The following is a 12,344-nucleotide window of genomic DNA, read 5'->3' on the forward strand; positions in this document are numbered from 1 at the left end:
GGAGCCGAGAGCTACTGGAGGGCAGTACCTTAACAGCTGTGTCCACCTGGAGGGAGCAGAGCTGGATGTACCCAGCAGGGCTGGGATGGAGAGAGGCCAGGAGCAGCCAGGGCCAGAAGAGGCACCAGCCTCACCTGTGGTAGTCAGAAAAGGCTTCCTGGAGGAGGTGGCTGCTGAACTGAGTTTTGAAAGATGAGTTAGGAGTTTGCCAAGGAAAGGGGTAAAGAAGGACATTCTGAGCAAAGGGGCTCAGAGAGGAGAGGCCCCAAGGCAGCAAAGAACCAGACTGCTGTGTGGAAGGTTGTCAGTAGCTGTACCCTGAGAGCCGGTCAAGGTGAGAGGTAGACAGAGGCCAGGCTGTGAAGGGCCTTGAGGGCCAGGCTGCGACCCGTGCTGTTTGCATCTTATCATATTTCTCCATGCTTGGCTGCCCCATTAACTCCTAAGGGCAGGGAGGCTGTGTCTGGTTCACCTCTGAAACTGTGTCATCTGATGGAGTTTAATCTCTGGGACAGCACTGTGAGGTAGCTGTTACCCCATTTCATAGATGAGGGAACTGAGGCTCAGGGGTAACAAGTTCAGAGTTCTGCCATGAATTTTAGCCGAGCTTAGACTCTGGGAGCTGCCTCAGCATGGGCTTGAGGGTGTGTGTATGTTGTGTGTGTGTGTGTGTGTGTGTGTGTGTGTGTGTGTGTGAGAGAGAGAGAGAGAGAGAGAGAGATGTAGGGGAACAGGTAAGGGTGAGGGCAGCAGAGTAGCTCAGAGTCGAGACTGCCTGGATTTCATATCCTGCTGTTACCTCTTTGATGACCGGTGCCAGTTATTTAACTTTTCCGCACAATACTTTCCTCCTCTGTGTAGTGGGCAGAGAGCTGGTGCTCCCACCTCATCAGGCTCTGGGGAGGAGGGGGAGAGACCACACGATGCCCACACATGGCGAGTGCTCAGTCAACTCTGTGGTAGTTAGACTCTATACACCCCGCTGACACGCAGGCTCAGATCCAGGCCTTGCAGACAGACGGGCAGACCGCCGAGGACCTCAGAAACCTGCTGTCAGCTGAAAAGCTAAGATCCGGGGAGGGGCAGGTTGGGACTTTAGCCAGAAAACGTGTAGAGGGGATTGGCCTGTTTTTTAGATGTATGGCCTTTTTATATTCCTTCTCTCTGGTTACAAGAAGTAGTTGAATCATTAAGTTGTTCTGAATGCAGGCTCAGATATTTTCCCTTCTTACTGGACGTTCTTCATCAAGGGAGTCGGTGTCTGCCTGGCCTGAGCCTGACTGCTTGGGGAACGGACTGGGTGGTGCTAGGCAGGCACCTCAACTCTGACTTCCGAGGGTCACATGCCTGCCTGTGGAATGGGGCCTGGCACACAGACACACTCACTGGTGTGTCTTGTGGTGTGAGACCAGTGAGCCACTGGTGTGAGACACACACACTGGTGGTGTGTCTTCCTTTCCTTATCCTGACTGGCTGCTCTGCTGCCCTCTGTACAGGGGGAGGGGCTAACCAGTCCAGCGGGCGCAGAGAAAGCCATAGAGGCAGCTGGAGCTGACCTCCTCCACACGATGGCATGGTGTATGACGCAGGATGAGAGAGGGTCCATCGTATGACCTAGTCACAGGGCTAGCTGTGTCCCTTCTCTGAGCACTCGGTATCATTAATATAAAAGTAAAAGTGAAATGTTAGTCGCTTAGTCATGTCTGACTCTTTGCAGCCCCATGGACTACAGCCTGCCAGGCTCGTCTGTCCATGGAATTCTCCAGGCAAGAATACTGGAATGGGTTGCCACTCCCTTCACTAAGGCATCTTCCTGACCCAGGGGTTGAGCCTGGATCTCCTGCATTGCAGGCAGTTTCTTTACCGTCTGAGCCACCAGGGAAGCCATTAATACCAATAGTGAGAGTCTATGGAATATTTAAAATGTGCTTGTCCTGGGTAAGCTATTCATGTATATTATTTTAGTCTAAACCTCGTCTTTCTAGATTTAAGTGTATTATCCCTAGTTACAAAATAAAAATGTAAACAGTGGCTCAGTGAAATGTCAGACCTGGGGCTTGAACTGAGGACCATCAGGAGCTAAGCTCTAGCTTTTAGCCACAGCCACCCTCTGCTGGTTTCCTCGGGCAGAGCCTAGTGGGGAGCTGGAGGAAAAAGAAGTCCTGGGAGAGAGGGTGTGTGCACACCCACGGCAGTGCTGGCTGTCCTTGCTACTGGCTTCCCCAAGCCTAGGGGTCTATAAATACGCACTGAGTAAACCTGCGTTTTCTGTCGGCCCAGGATAGAAGGCTGGAAAAAAAACCCCACCCTGTCTCCGAGGTAAGACAGGAAAGAAAATATTATCGTCACCCTCTGGTGGATCCAACCCCGGCCCCGTCAAATTGTGAATCACCTGAGAGAGCCTGGTTTCATGGCAACCGTAGAAAAGAGCCAGGGTTCCAAGCAAAACAGCGTGTGAGCCTCTGCTTGGAATTTATTGATTGATTTATAGGGCGCCTCCTGCCAGCCCCGAGGAGACGGACAGGTCTTCTCAGAGGTGCCACCCTGTGGGCCAAGGGGAGAGGGAAGGAGAGATGCCCACTTGGACGCCTCTGCCTGAGGTGACGAAGCCCTACTGTGGGCCTGAGAGGCTGCCCCAGAAGCCTGACTGGATGGCTGCAGACCTGGTGTGGCCGGGCGAGGCGGCAGGGGCCTGGTGGAGCCCAGAGACCACACCGTCCCTCGGCCTCCCCTGGGCCGGCTCAGTGTCACGCTGGAGAGTGTGATCACTGTCCAGTGGCTACTCTGTGTCACCTCATGTAGTTCAGTCTCTAGAACAACCCTATGGGGGTGGTGGTGGTATTATCCCCATTTTACAGATGAGGAAACTGAGGGTCAGAGAGACTAGGACTTGCTCAGAGTCACAGTTCCCCATGGCAGGTCCTGGTTCCAGTCCTCTGTTGTTCAGGCTTGCGCTGTCAGTGTGCAGCTGAAAGGCCCTGGACACAGCCGGTCCAGATCGCTGCCCCTGCCCGCCACCCCCGTCTCCATTTGTGGATGCAGAAGTCCAGGCACCCAGAGGGGCATGACTTGCCCCAGCTCTTCTGGGTAGCCAAGGCAGTGCCAACACCAGCAGCCCCCTTCCCATTGGCCTTGCTGCTTCTTTTTGCTAGCTGCCTGGCCAGAGGCTTCCCTGACAGGTCCCTCTATGGTCACTCATGGTTTTATGTCCATTGGCTCCTCCTGCCCATTGGCTTCTGGGTGTGGGAGATTCTGGGGTGGAAAGGAACTTTATCCACTGCCATCTAGCCTGCGGTGGCAATGAGAGGAGCTGGCCAGGGACACATGATGGTGGAAGGTGGGACGTGGATGCTGGACTCCTTGCTCAGAGGCTTGGTGCTGCCTCAGAAGCCCACTAGGGTTGGGAGGTGGCCATGCTGTGAAAAAAGGGAGGATGATCAGGTTCAGAACTGGCATGGCCACTTACAGACTCCATGACTCTGCCGTGACCCCTGTTAGCCTGAGGGAGGGACCTGGGCTCCTGACCAGCTGGGTCTTTGTTGGCCTGAAGGAAACCTGTCCTTTTGGGCCAATATCATTAGCCTTTCCATCCTGCAGCGGCTGCCCAGTGTAGTTGCCATGATGACTGACGAGCCGGTAGGTGCTCTTGCCTTGGGATCTTTGGTGTCCTTCACCAGGCAGGCCTGTAGTTAGTATCAGTCAAAGTGAAAAGAGACAGAAACCCCGCTTCCCCCAGAGCGGCCCCTCCTGGTCCGCCTGCCACGTACATTGCTTCTTGCGGTTGGGGCCTGCCTTGACACAGCATGACCGTTACCACCACAGTTTTGGATCCGTCACACCCAACCAACGTGTTCTCTCTAAGCCTAAATTGGATTCTGGCTCTCTCCTGCCCTCAAGACAGCATCTAAGCTCTGGGGACTGGCCCACAGGGACCAGCTTCTCCCACGCATGTCCGGTCAGTGTCCTGGCTTTGGATCCTCCAGCCAGGCCCCTGAATCGCCAGGTTCTTTGATGCCCACATCCTCTGCTCACATGTGTCTTGTTTTTGGAACTTCCTTTTCTCTCCTACTGTTTGGCACGCGTCTGTCCGTCTTTGCTGACACATGGTGAGTGCACAGCAATTTTGGTAGCTTGGGTGCTGCTCATGAGGGAGCTGGTGACATTTCCCTCAAGGTGATGGGGTGGCTGCAAGGTCTCTGTCCAGCATGCTCTGCCCAGTGCCATGGCCGAGGCCGGCAAGACCCTCATACGTGCGATTGAGTGGCTGTGCCAGCTGGGAGGTCAACCTTGGTCCTGGGCAGATTGTTTGGGTCTTGGCCAAGGTCATGGATGAACGTGTACAGCAGCTGGAGCTCAGTTGTATCTTTCTTCCCCTAAATCTCAAACAGTTCAATTTTGCCATCCTCAGGATATAGCCCAGATTCATAGAATCTTAGGGTCCTGGGTGGGCTTCAGTGTATGTGCATAATCTTATGACTATGTTCATGCAATTTTCTAGAGGGAAGGCCCACAGTTTCACAATTATAGGAGCAATTTCTCCTTGCTTCCTACTGACCCTCACAGTGCTCTGCCCCTGGGGGACCCACTTGAAGCTCTTCAGTCCCACTCATCCTCCCATCTCCACCCTCTTTCAGACTCTAATACCCGCTCATATTCTATAGCTCAGTTTAGAAGCCCCCTCCTCCTTAAAGTCTCTCCTGATTCTACAGGCTGAGTCAGGCACCCTCTTGCTGCCAGTTCTCTGTGTGGCCACTGTCAGCACATCACGGAGGGGCTGGGTCTCAGCGCACCCCCTCATGTCCCCCAGCAGGGGGCTGCTCTGTGCAGGGCTGTGGGAAGGAAGAGAGGACGCAACTGGTTTGTGTTGGTGAAGCAGGAAGTCCTGCCTGGGAAGTAGTCCTGTGGCTGCTGTCACCTTCCATTTGCTCATTCGGTGAGCAGGACTTGGACCTGCTGTGTGTGAGGGGCTGGGAGCCGGGGTGGAGCAGACCTGGTCCTGCCCACAGGCGCTGAAGGAGCCGAGGTCGGGACCACACGCTCATAGAGCAAGCTGAGAATGGTCTTCCCCCAGGCCCCCCCCCACCCCAAGCAGTCTGTGAGGAAGGGACTTCAGGGCAGAGCAGTGGGATGCAGAAAATGTCAGGTGGCCAGTGGGTTCACAGGAGGCCTAGCAGACATTTGCTGAGGGACTTGGGAGAGGACTGGAGATTGGTATAGGAAAAAAAGTGAAAAAGACAGGTAGATCTCAGGTTGGGAGTCCTCTGTATGTGCTAGAATCAGAGAAACCGGTGTGGATGTCAGCTGTAATCATACATCCTAAATCTTTTAAATTTTCTTTTCTGGCCTTCCCATTCTGGGTACGTTCAGAATATAATATATAAAACCATAGTATGGCACATACTATGTAATAGAGTAGGAGTAGAGGATGGAAGTCACGGATGGAGGGCACGCTTGTCTGTTTCCAGTGTCAGTGGGACATCTTTCAACTTCTTACCACTAACAGTGAAATTTACTGTTGACTTTTTGATAATACTATTTATCATAGTAAGGAAGTTCCCCTCTTTTCTAGATTGGCTAATAGTTTTCTTTTAAAATCATGAATGGTGTTGAATTTTATCAAATTACATTTTCTGCAGTTGTTGTGATACTCATTTTGTTTTAAAATCTATTAAGTGATGAATAACATTAAATGATAAAACAACTGTGAATTCCTTGGATATACCCAGCCTATTCATCATGTAGTTTTCCCATTTGTGTATTGCTGGGTTCAATTTGTTAATATTTTTTTAAGATTTTTTTTTTTTTTTTGATGTGGACCATTTTTAAAGTCTTTATTAAACTTGTTACAATATTATTTCTGTTTTATGTTTTGGTTTTCTGGCTGTGAAGTTTGTGGGATCTTAGCTCTCTAGCCAAGGATTGAACCCACATGCCCTGCATTTGGAAGGCAAAGTCTTAACCACTGGACTGCCAGGGAAGTTCCTCAATTTCTTACTTTTTTAATAGATTTTTCCCATCTGTGTTCATGAATTAAGTTAACTTGTAATTTTCCTTCCTCATACTGTCTTTTTTTTTTTTTTTTTCTCATACTGTCTTTTATTGAGGCTTGAGATCAGGGTTTTCCTAGCCTTATATATGGTGAATTGTGGAATATTCCCTGTTCTTCTAGTTCCTGAAAAACTGAGTATAAGATTAGAAGTATTTCTTCCTTGAATGTTGGGTAGAAATCACGAACATTTGGGTAGAGATCACTCTAGGCATTTGGGCCTGGAGTTTTCTTGTGGGAAGATTTTAGACCATATATTTAATTACTTTAATGCCTATGTAATTAGTCAGGTTTTTTATTTCTTCTTAGTTTTGCTAAATTATATTTTTTCTAGGAAATTGTCCACTTTGGCTACATTTCAAAATTGTTGGCATAAGTGCCTTCATATTGCCTGTAGCGTCAAGTGTTGTCTCGATTTTTACTGGTTTTACTTATTTGTTCCTCCTCCTCCGTCCTTGTGATCTCTCTTGTCCATTGTTTGTCAATCATATTTCTTTTCAAAGAACCAACTTTAGGCTAATTTATTAACCCTCTCTATTGTGTGTATGAGCACATCTATGTATATTTTCTGTATTATTGATTTCTGCCTATATCTTTCTTATTTCTTTCTTCCTGCTTTATTTTGTTCTTTCTAAAAAAAAAACCCTGAAATAAACATTTAACTCGTTAAATCTCAACATTTCTTTTCTGACAAATGTGTTTAAGACATAAAAAACCATAGAGTTTCCTTAAGTACTGCTTTAGTGGCATCCCATAGTTTTGATATATAGAATTCTCATTATCAATTAGTTCAAAAGATTTTCTAATTTCCATTCTAAATTTTTTTACCTTTATTATTATTATTTTATTTTAATTTTTTTGGTCTTGCCACATAGCATACAGGATCTTAGTTCCCCAATCAGGAATTGAATCTGCATCCCCTGCAGTGGAAACAAGGAATTTTAACCACTGAGTCGCCAGGGAAATCCCCATTCTAAATACTTTTGACCCACAGTTATGGGGCATCTTTTTGATTTTCAAACATATGAGACTTCAAGTTATCTTTTACACTGTGGTCAGAGAACATGTTCTGTTCATTTCAGTCCTTTGAAATGTATTCAGACTTGCTTCGTGGCCGAGTTTTGTAAATTGACTGTGGGTCCTCCCCTCCCTTACTCAAGGACACCACTGCTCCAGTGAGTCTCCATTCTCTTTCCTGCCTCAATTTTTGCCTCTTTCCTGGATCATTCCTATCAGCATACAAGTCTGCTATTATTTCTAACATCTTTAAAAAAAGACAAAACCCAAACCCTCTCGTGACTCCGTAACTACCCCCAGGTTCCTTCTCCTCTCTCACCTTCCTATTTGTCTTAGCCTAGGTTCCCCAATGACAGAGATTTTCATGCTCTGGGGCAGGTAGTTTCCTTGAGAGCTGATCTCAGGGAGCAGGTATGAGAGCTGGGGGAGTGAAGCAGGACAGGAAAGGATATGGAGAGAGTCAGTGCAAGAGTGCATTCCTGGGCTGCCTCACCTTCTGAGAGGTCTTTAAAATTCCTCCCAGAACGCTGTCCAGGGGGCACTATTTATTCATGGGCATCCGTTCCCACTGTCTTCCCTTGTGACTCAGACAGTAAAGAATTCGCCTGCATTGCAGGAGACCTGGATTCGATCCCTGGGTTGGGAAGATTACCTGGAGAAGGGAATGGCATCCCACTCCAGTGTTCTTGCCTGGAGAATTCCATAGACAGAGGAGCTTGGCAGGCTACCATCGTCCACGGGGTTGTAAAGAGTCGGACATGACTGAGCGACTAACACTTTCAGTTTCTTTCATACCCACTGGTCAAGGATGTGCAGAAGCATTAACCTCCAGCCGCTTTAGGGTTGATGTGAGGTTGCCTGGAATGTGCGTGTTTTGTCGGAGGCACTGTCAGGAAGCCCTGGAAGGAAGTCTGGAAGCCTGCCTGAGCCTGGCTGCTGTGACCGGTGACAGCAGTAAGAGGTATGGCCGAGAGGGGTCTGGGGACCCGTTTCAGCAAAACGAAAGAGCTGCCTTTGCTCAGCGTCTCACATCTCTCTCTCCAATCAGGCCCTCACTCTATCCTCACCTCCAGACAGCTCTTGGCTCTTGCCAAGCTTTCTAGTGTCTTCCATGATGCCAAATCCAGCGATAGCACTCCATCCGCAGCCTTGGATGCAGTTGATCACTCTCTGCTCCTTACTCGCCGGCCTCTCACAGCTTCAGGACACGGCTCTGGCTGGTTTCCTTCTCCTCCTCCACCCCAGCTCCTCAGCTCCCTGACCTCGAGCACTGGTGGTCCTGGGCTTAGTCTTTGGGCCACTTGCTTTTCTGTTTATGCTCCCTCCCTTTGTGGTCTCATCCTGTATCCCTGAGTTTCAAACACCATCAATTTGCTATTGATCCAAAGTTATGTCTCAGGCTCCAGACTTGTTAATCTGGTTGCTGTTCAGGGTCTCCATTGGCATGTCTAAAATATGTCTCAAACATACATGACCAAAATAGCTCCTGGGGGTCTCCTCCAACCTGGCCCTTCTCCTGGTCCTTCTCCTGGTCATCTCAGTAAATAGCAACTCCGTCCTTATAGCTCTTCAGGATCAACACCTGGTGTCATCCTTAACTCTTCTCTTTCACTCCCTCTAGATGATCCATCAATAAATCCCCGTGCCTCTACACCCACAGTATATCTAGCCCAGCCACACCTCACCACCCTGATTGAAACCGCCTTCATCTCTCATGGATCGGTTGTAGTAGCCACTCAGTTGCATTCTCTGTCTCTGCCATTGTCCCCATTCTCACAGCAGCCAGAGTGATCCTGTTAAAGCAGTGGTCCTTAACTGGGGGCCTTTTTGCCCCCCCTTAGGAACACTTGGCAATGACATTTTTAACTGTCACAGCAGGGCACACACACACACACACATGCACACATGTGAGCTACTGGGGATGCTGCTAAACACCCTGCAATGCACAAGACAACCTCCCAGAGCAAAGCATTATCTGGCCTCAAATGTCAGCAGTGCTGAGGTTGACAAATCCTGTGTTAAAACATTAATGGTGTTGCTCTTCTGTTTAAAATTCATCAGCACTCTTCATCTCATCCAGATGTGGAGGTAAAGCAAGATCTGTACAAAGCCTGGGAGGCCCCACATGACACATACACACACACCCTCATTCTTCTGGCCTCAGTCTTCCTTCATGCCCTCAGGCTTACTCTGCTCCAGGCACACCAGCTTCTTGCTGATCCTGGAACAAGTTAGGTCTCCTGTTGCCTCAAGGCCCTGGCACCGGATGTCCTCCCCCTACAGCCAGACATCCTTATGGCTCAGTCCCTCTCCTGCTGCAAGTCTTTATCCAAGTGATACTTCTCAGTGAGGCCTTCCCTGGGCATCCTACGTAGAAGTACATCCTCCCTTTACATACTTTGAATCCCTTTTCTTGCTTTATTTTTCTCGTTATCATGAACATTCTGTGGAATTTACTTATTTTTTTATATCACCCATTATAAGACGTGCTTCGTGAGAGCAGAGATTATTATCTGTTTTATTCAATGCTAGATTCCTAGTGCGTAGAATAATCCCTAGTGCATAGCAGGCGCTCAACAAAAACGTGATGAATGAATGATAAATGAATAACGCTTTGTAAAGTGTAAGTGATACATATGATATTTGTGATTATTATTACATTGTGGTGCTACTAAGGGAGATGGTAGAAACCTTGCCATAACAGTCTTGAAAAAACTAACACAGATGGGGACAATTGGTTAACTATTTGGGGGAAAAAATAAAGTTAAATCCTCACCTACATTATCCTGGAAAATACATTCCAGATGGATTAAGGAGTTAAGTGTGAAAAATGAAACCACACAAAAAATTAGAAGGTTTTTTATAGGGAAATATTTATCTTATGTCTGGTTGGAAAAGAACTAGCTTTACTTAAAGCCCATGGAAGTGATCTCAACTAAAGACTGTTGGATTAGACTACTTGAAAATTTAGAACATTTTTATGAGTAAAAACTTATAGACAGTAATGAAAGGCAATAGGCAAAATGAGAAGAGTATGTAAGCCTGATATATTTAATACCTAAGAAAAGCTCTCCCAAAATGATAAGAAAAATGTAGAAAGGATAGGAACATTTGACAGAAGAAGAAATATGGATAGTCAAAGAGTATTTTCAAATATTTGCCCCCACTAGTAATAAAATCCAAATAAAAATGAAGTCTGATTTTAATCTCACTAATCAGCAAAGATAAAGAAAATCCTGTTGTTTGTTGTTGTAACGTGCAGTGGACTTGGGCCTCTCATCAGATGAAAGTGTAACTGGGGACAGTCTTTATAGAGGGCAATTTGACAGTATGTTCTGTGAGCCTAAGAAATATTCAGTCCCTTTGACCCGTGAATTCCTCTTTTTGGAAGTTGTCCCAAGAAAGTGTTCAGCAATGCAGACAGTGATTTATGTTCAAGGGTGCTCATCATAGCATTATTTATAATAGCAAATACTGGAAACAACCTAAATGTTTAACAATAGGTAATAGCTAAATAGTTATGGTGAATCCCATGATGGAATACTATGCAACTGTTCAAAGGGGCCTTTTGAAGAATCCTTAGTGACAAGGGGAAATGTGCTCAGGATTTGATATTTAGTGTAACAAATAGTAAGTGTAAATATGTAAATAAGATGTTGAATATGTGTGTGTGTGCATATGGACAAGACACAACTTAGGGACTGAAGAACAGCAACGGATACAGTCACACACATAGGCCTAGTGGGAAAAAAGGAACATTTTAAAAACTTAAGCAGTCTGAGGAAGCAACCCAAGTGTCCATTGACCAATGAATGGATTACCAAAATGTGGTATATACATACAATGGAGTATGATTCAGCCTTAAATAAGAAGGAAATTCTGTAATATGCCGCAAGGTGGATGAACCTTGAGGATATTATACTAAGTGAAATAAGCCAGTCACAAACAGATGAATACTATATGATTCTATTTATATGAGGCAGTGAGAGTGGTCGAAATCACAGAAACAGAAAGCAGAATGGTGGTTGTCAGGGGCTGGGGGAGATCTTGTTTAATGGGTGCAGAGTGTCAGATTTACAGGATGAAAAGTTAGGGCCATAGATGGTGGTGGTGGCTTCACATCAATGTGAGTGTATTAAGTATCACTGAACTGTATACTTAAGGTGGCTAAGATGATAAATTTTATGTTCTGTGTATTTTAACACAATTAAAATTTTTAAAATTAATTTTTATTGTCGTATAATTGTTTTACAATGTTGTGTTAGTTTCTGCTCTACAGCAAAGTGAGTTAACACATTTTCTTTAAAAAAGAAAAAAAAAAATCTAAGCTGTCTGAGAGATAGGGTTGTGGAATGTAAAGCAATTTTTGAAGATATCTTTCCCCTTAAAATTCACCACAAATGAACATGGAGAGTCAGATACGAGAGGAAAACCCAAGTCTCACATAATGAATGGTGTAGGATGGCTTTCTTAAGGCCTGTGCATGTGTGCATGAATGATCAGGAAGGCTCTCCAGAAACCATTTGAATTTAGCAAATATTTGTTGAGTCCAGAGAGAGTCCCTGCCCTCATGGAGCTTGTGCTTAAGTGGGGCAGACAGGAGCAGCTAGAATACTATGTAGGCCATGTTACATGCTAAGAAGAAAAATGAAGCAGATGAGGGGTTTGTGAGTAATGGGGCCTGGGAGTGGTCAGAGAAGGCCTCTCTCAGGAAGTGAGGTCTGCATGACAGGAAGCAGCTGTCCTTGAACTGGGGGCAGAGAAGACAGCTAGTGCAAAGGCCCAGAAGGAGAAGCAGGCCCCCCGAGTGGGGTGAGGCCCGTGTGTCTACAGCGGGGCTGTGGCAGTAGAGCAAGCAGCCCAGTAACGCCTCCCCTCCCTTGTTTATCTGTGAGTCACAGCTTGTTCTTCAAAACCATCTCATGCTCAGTCAATTCTAGGACACTGTTCTGAGCCAGGCACTGGGCCAGGAAGTCAGGCTGACTGGAGGACTGGAGAACTGGAGAGAGGCCCTGAAGATCCAATTGTCCAGTGATGGGGACAGCTGGGGCCCCATCATTCATGGGGCTGTGACGCGCAGAGGAGATCTGGGAGGGCTTCAGGGAGGAAATGTTTCACCAGGGCCTTGAAAGATAAGTAGGAATGAAGTCCCCAGGGGGAAGTGGGTAGAAAGGCATTCCAGGAGAGGGAATAGCGTAAAGTGTGGGGTGGGGTTGCACATTTAGGGCTTATCAGGGGAATGGTAAAAAGCTGTTGGGCCTGGACTGTATGACTGTATGGA

At 47.0% G+C, this 12,344-nt stretch overlaps 1 protein-coding gene across 2 annotated transcripts in view; it reads left to right on the top strand.

Moving 5' to 3' along the window:
• The window catches only part of GLIS1 (GLIS family zinc finger 1), a 239,751-nt gene that overhangs the window by 100,657 nt on the left and 126,750 nt on the right, over positions 1–12,344 (top strand). Inside the window, exon 1 of one of the 2 annotated variants that reach the window (XM_061120032.1) lies at positions 8,012–8,024. The exons of the other annotated variant lie outside the window; for it this stretch is intronic. The gene's annotated coding sequence lies outside the window, so the exon portion shown is untranslated. Of the gene's footprint in view, positions 1–8,011; positions 8,025–12,344 lie in introns of those variants that run through there. 2 annotated transcript variants of the gene reach the window in all.

Source organism: Dama dama, chromosome 20, assembly GCF_033118175.1.
Source record: "Dama dama isolate Ldn47 chromosome 20, ASM3311817v1, whole genome shotgun sequence".
NCBI classification, from domain to species: Eukaryota; Metazoa; Chordata; class Mammalia; order Artiodactyla; family Cervidae; genus Dama; species Dama dama.